Genomic DNA, 7,064 nt, shown 5'->3' on the forward strand with positions numbered 1-7,064 from the left:
ATTAGGCTGTAATAAAATTCTAACCTACGTTCGCCTAACAAAGGAACATAACCTAGTTTATCCCTTCCGTTCTCCATAATTAACTTTAAGTAATTTATAGGCAACAAATGGGGCGACAGTACACCTTTAGTTGCTAACGTGATAGCTTCTACATAATCCTTGGATTTCTCAATAAAATGTGCAATTTTGTTATGTATGTGATCTATCTTTGAATCATAATACGTTAACGTTGCTAACAAATCCTGTACTTCCATGATCTGAATGATATTATTTGAATGTTCATTTACTAAATCCATAATTTGATTGATTGAAGCTAACTGATTCCTTAGTTCTGACATAATCAATTCATCTTCATGAGTCAAGAACTCAATTTTCTTATTTTGATTACTAATTTTAAGACGATTGGAAATTCCTAAACCTAAACTTGCAACAGACCCAAAGATGTTTAATGCAGCATAAATAAACGGATTTCGTCTTTCTTTATGTTCGTGTCCTACAGTCCACATCAAAAGGTCATAAGCCAAAGATCCTGTCTCGTAAGTCTTATTTTTCAAGTCATCAGATAGCATCTCTGCAACTTTTAATGTTGATCCAAGCAAACTCTCTGTAGTCAAATGAAAATGTCTTCTATGCAACTCATCCAATGAGGCAGAAAACCTTGAAATGGCGGTTCTTATGCTAGTGACATCATTCTCTTGAAGAAAAATTGCTTGCATATTCACTTCTACAACTACGTTGCTTGATGTAATAAAAACGTCTTCTTGTCTTTCAACTATAGTGCCATATTTAAAATTTATACTTTTAGTTTTAGAGCTCATCCCACACGAGAAAAATGTCTGAGCGAACAATATCACTCCCAACAACAAAAAATTCATCTTGGAAACCTGTAACAAGAAAAATATATGTAATTACTCTTGTATTAAGAAGATAACTTTTAATCACATAAAATAAAAAAAATTTTCCCTCACTTCTTTCCCTCTCTTTTCTTTTTTTTTTAATTTCTTATGTGAGCCAATGGTACTATTCTCTCATCCGTGGGTTGGGATACGTTTTGAACTCTAAACCTATTGGCCGTTACTGTTTCCAAAATGTTAAATGGGCCTTCAAACTTAGGTGTTAGTTTATAATTGAGTCCTTTGCGCACATTGATTTGAATATACACGTTATCATCCACGGTATATGTTTTAGTTGGCTTCGCTATTTTATCATGATTCCTTTTCATTATGATTTGTGATTCTTCTAAATTCTTTCGAAGGATATCATATCGACTTATACTTGCATTTATACATTCTTTTAAAGGATTTGATAGATTAGTTGTAGGCGTTAATACATGGAAAGGCGTTCTAACTGGGGTACCATACAATGCTTCATGCGGTGACATTTTAATTGATATATGATATGAATGATTCAGAGTACTCAGTGCCGCCGGTATTGCAATATCCCAGTTGGGGTCTGATCCCCCTAGTGTTACTCTTAATATATTTAAAATTTTCCTATTTGCTCTTTCCACTAGCCCATTCGACTCTGGGTGATATATCATGGTATTTATTTTCTTTATGCTGAGGAATTCACACAATGAGGTAAGAAAGTGATTATTAAATTCACCACCCGAGTCTGAGATTATCATGTGTGGAATTCCATGTTTACAAATGTAACACTCGTAAAACTTCCTAGCGCATTCAATCGCAGTTCTAGTTTTAAGCGCTATTAGTTCTGTATATCGAGTTAAAGCATCTATAATTACTAAGAGGTGCTTATTTCCTCTGTCTGACTCGTAAAATCCTGTAAACAAATCTAATTGTATTCTTTCAAAGGGTTGATTGGGCACAGGATAAGCCCCTAGGCTGACAGGTGTTTTCGTATGCCCTTTGTTTTCCTGACATGTGCGACAATTAGCTATGTGTCTTTTTATATCTGTAAGCATCGTATGCCAATAAAACAATGATTTGGCTTTCTGTGACATTAATGAGAACCCCGGGTGTCCATGTAATGGATTTGAATGCAACCAATTCAGGACAGTGGAAATAAGTGAGATTGGTGCTACTACCTGGTCGTTAGTTACATGTGGTGTATTGCGGGTTTTCCTTGGCACAGTCCTACACAGAATATTATCTTTGATTATATGATTCTGCTGCTTATACTTTATACATCCCTTTTCCTTATGATTGCCTTTCAAAGCATTTATTATTGTTTCTATTTTCTGATCTTTTCTTTGCTCAGTCTGTAACAATTCAGCGCTCCAGCCTAAATCTTCTTGTTCAGATATCGTTTTAACAATAGGCATGGATGTTGATATATCTATTAATTCAGCTAAAGGCTCCGTATAAAATGACACGGGGTTGCGTGATAATGCATCCGCAATGATATTTGCTTTCCCAGGTAAATACCCGATTTTTGCGCCAAAATCTTGAATGATCAAATGCCACCGAGTTCGTTTAGGGCTGTGGTTGAAGCCTTTAAAGAACTCTGTTAGTGGTTTATGGTCAGTAAGAACCTTAACGGGATAACCATAAATTATGAACTTAAAATGCACTAGTGAATTAACAAGAGCTAGCCCTTCCTTGTCTATTACTGCATACTTACTTTCGGAAGTTCTCAATTTTCGAGAATAGAAAGCTATCGGGAAAAATTGTTTATCATATTGCTGAAGCAATACCCCTCCTACTCCCAAGTCTGAGGCGTCTGTTGCAATGAAGAATTCCTTACCGAAGTCAGGAAATTTTAAGATTGGAGAACTACACAGTTTATCTTTCAAGGTATTAAACGCCTGTTGATGTTGCTCAGACCATATGAAATCTACGCCCTTCTTCGTAAGATCAGTTAAAGGAGCGGCTATTATTGAATAGTTGCGTATAAAACGCCTGTAATATCCACTACAACCCAGAAATTGCTGTATTCCCTTGACATTAGTAGGTATGGGAAAATTACGTATAGCCGACACCTTATCATGGACTACTTTAAGACCTTGGCTTGACACCATGAAACCCAAATATACTAATTATGTTTTGAAAAACTCACACTTACTAATCTTTACCCTTAAGTTATGTTGTCTTAATCTCTGTAGTACTAGTTCTAACTTACGTAGATGTTCTTCTAAGGTGTTGGAAAAGATTACAAGATCATCCATATAGGCATGCAATATATCCCCTAACAAGTCTCCAAACACTATGTTAATCATTCTTGTAAATGTTATAGGAGCACAACGTAAACTAAAAGGCATCCGTAAAAATTCATAATGTCCCCTGGCTGTGCTGAAGGCTGTGTATGGGATACTATCTTCTTCTAATGATATCTGGTGAAAGCCTTTAAGTAAGTCCAAACTGGTAAAATATTTATTCTGACCTAACAAAGACAAAATATCGTCAGTACATGGCACTGGGAATCGATCAGGGATCGTCTCCTCGTTTAGACGACGGAAGTCTACGCAGATACGCCATCTTCGATCTTTTTTCGGTACAACTATTAAGGGAAAATTATAAGGGCTGTTTGATTTCCTAATGACTCCTTCTTCTAGCATTTCACCTACTTCATCATTTATTTCATTCTGGAATTTCATAGGGAGTCTGTACGAGGGTACATAGATAATTTCCTGCTTGTCCTTTAACCTTATTTGATGCTCGATCACATCTGTTTTTCCTAAGGATCCATCCGTAGTGGAAAAAAACATCATGATATTTAGTTAAAAGTCCACAAATTTTCTGCTGAATTTCTTCGTCTTGAATGTCTTTATTGATTTTATTTTTAATAGATCGCAAAAGGGATTCATCCGCAACTGATTGAGAGTGATTGATTTCAGCAACGGTAAGAATACGATGTTTATAAACTTCTACATCCAAGATATGTTGATTTTTGTGAATTACTGAAGTGTTATTTAAATGATTACAGACTTCAATATTACATTGTTGATGTGAGCCTACTGTATAAATAGCTTGTGTGACAGACAATCCGTTAGTTTTCAAAGTGTCGGAAAGGATTAATATTTCAGATCCCGGTAATGTTTTCTTTATCTGCACTATTAAATTCGAAGGTACGTTTGGTTCGATAGATTGCGTGCAAGATGATATTACGTGTGAACGAGAATTCTGCTGGGTCGCGTATATTTTTTTTTTATTAGTGAGACAAGTTATTGGTTCTTCAACGTACGTTACAGTTACATTTGTCGTCTCCTTTTTATCCAAAACTGATTTTAAGGTATTAGAAGACTTATAGAATTTCCCTTTGATATACACGCCATGCTTGGCAGGGGCTAAGATAATGTTTTGATTTCCCATAGATGGGTATCCTATAATTACAGCTGGATACATATTAATGTTTTTTACAACAACAAATGTATCGGCAAACGTGTGTTTACCGACTTTGAACTGAACATGAGTTATGCCTATGACATTTAATTCATTATTTCCTATACCCGAGAGTCTAATTCCGGATTTTTCAATCGGAAAGTTCGAAAACAACAAATGATGTGTCTTCAAATCCATGATATTACGTGGACTACCAGAGTCAAAAAATAACGTAAAGGATTTGTGTTCTAAATTTACAGCATATAAGGTTGGTCGTAACTCATTTTGGCTTATTATTGTATGAATTCGTTGCAAATCTACGGGAGCATGCACTGTTTTACTTAATTCGGCCGTGTGTTTCATAGGAAAATCTATTGTCTCACAATTATCTGATAAAACATTAAATTGATTATTCAATACTATTGATGTTGACATGAATGACCTTGACCCAACATCACTCTCTTCCCCTCTGGAGTTAACTATGTGGTATTTGCTTTGCTCTGCACATTTTGAAAATTAGTCTGACCTTGCGAGGTCTGGTTTGACGACCCAAGCTCAGCGATATTCGAAGAAGTGTTTGTTTGCTTTGTACTCTGAACTGCATTGACATTTGGTTGTTTCTTCTTATTTTAAAATGAGGATTTTTCTTTTTATGTCCATATGGAACTGACTGTGGAATTGACTGTGTATTTCTGGGATTCTGTTGTGTCTTGCGCGAGTAACATTGACTGTATGAATGAGTTGAACTGTTATGAATCGAGCAGAATTTCGTTCTGCAGTCCACGCTTAAGTGACCTTGACGTTTGCAATTATAACACGTCATCCCCGCTACTTGACTATTAACTACGTTCACTGTTTGTGGCTTTGTTTCATTCTTTGCAAAAACTTGAGTTAACACGGGATCGAGATCTGGACACTTGGACATGTGTTTCTTTATCTGTTTATATACATCCTATTCCGTACTTGCAAGCATTAACTTCTTATCAAAACACCGCACTAAAGCTTCAGGCAACATAAGTGTCATGCAAGTTAAATACATTAATCGTAAAAAATCTTTCACGGAGATGTTATCCCTAGTAACCCAAGTGGAATTACCTAAAATGTCCTGATATTCCTTAAGCCTATCAGCTATGAGAGCTGCTCTCTCAATAACATTAAGCCGATTCATAGTGGCTTGATTAAGTGTATTTCTTAAAGTTAATACTACATCCAAGGCTTCCTCACTCCCATAGACCGTGCGTACCCTAACTTTGAAATCATCCCAGGTAACTGCTTCTTGAAATGAAAAACCTCTTAAATACGCACTCGCATCCCCCTTAGAAAAATCTTTAAAACTTTTAGCTTCTTGTAGTTGTACAAAAGGGTCTACGATTTGTTTGGCATTTAAATGGGCATCGACGGATGAAATCTATGACTCCACATTTTGTGGCAAGAACCCATTGACTCGACCCTGAAAAGGAAGGATTGCTGACCTGGCATTTACAAGCGTCACAATTGCAGGAGGATTAGTCTGGCCTACTCCACTAGGTCCAGGGGTAGGGCTCACAGGGGGAGTCATGACTGCTGTATTTCTTTTCCTATCTCTTCGACCCCTTGCAATTCTATCAAAATATCTATATGAATACAGACGTCTACTGCGTAAACGCATATGTATAATAAAATTCCCCAAACAATGTTACTAATCCCAAGACATTTCCCGAGAATTTCTGAAAGAAAAAGGAATTAGCACAAAGAGAGAAAAAATTCTAGATGAGAATTCGGAGTTGAACACAGTTTCCTTTAATGAAAGGAAATAAAAGATTAGCAAATCACTCACCCCAGTAATAATCGACTAACGACTCGTGATAACTACACTTCACTGCCCAAACTGGAATGAATTCAAAAATTTGTACTTAGCTTATATATGGTTCTGTGTGATGTCGACACATCCTCTCTCTCTCTCTTGATGTTTTGTTAGCGATGTATCGTTCGAGTTTCTGTTGAATGTAGTGCTTCCTGGATATGTTTTGTAAACGTTGAACGTCAGTCCTTGGGTTTCCTAGGATGTTGATTGAAGATCCAGTTCATCTGTTTGTATTTATACCATTCATTAAATGTTAAATATTTCCATGGACTATATTACTTAGTCCAAATTGTAGATACATGTAGATAACGTTGAGTTCTTGAAGATCTTTCTCTGGTTTTACAGCTTTTATTTTGAAGTCTAGAAGATCTTCCTCTAATTCTTAGAGTTTAATATTATAGTTACTTGAAGATCTTTCTCTGATTCGTAGAGTTTAACCGCTGCCACCATTTATAAGTGTGCTACTTTTATAAGCACACATTGAGTATGTGTTGTTTAAGATGTGTAAAGCTGGATAACGAAGTACATCTTATTAGCTTTAAAAGTATTTATTGTCTAAAAGCAACAGAGTTAAACATCTCCATCATAGGAGGGAGCTGGTTTGGTTGGATGACCAATTCTGGTGAAGTATAGATATGAACTGATTAAATTATCGATATCACAGATATCGTATGCTTAGTTGATGTAGCATTTTTAACACAATCTCGGAAGACACCTGCATCCGGTGACGTAACAAACTTTCACACACTGAGGCATTGGTGTTGACGTTTAAGAAAAATGTTACATTGCTGAGGCTGCATTGTGCATCCTGTTTATGATTTTAGTGACTACAGCAAATCTCACGGCTAGCATCTTTCTCCAAAATGACATATTACGTCATGTGTTTTAAACATGTAATAACAATTATTTCATTTATTACTTATATATATATATATATATAT

This window comes from Palaemon carinicauda, chromosome 30 (assembly GCF_036898095.1).
Source record: "Palaemon carinicauda isolate YSFRI2023 chromosome 30, ASM3689809v2, whole genome shotgun sequence".
In the NCBI taxonomy this organism is placed as follows: Eukaryota; Metazoa; Arthropoda; class Malacostraca; order Decapoda; family Palaemonidae; genus Palaemon; species Palaemon carinicauda.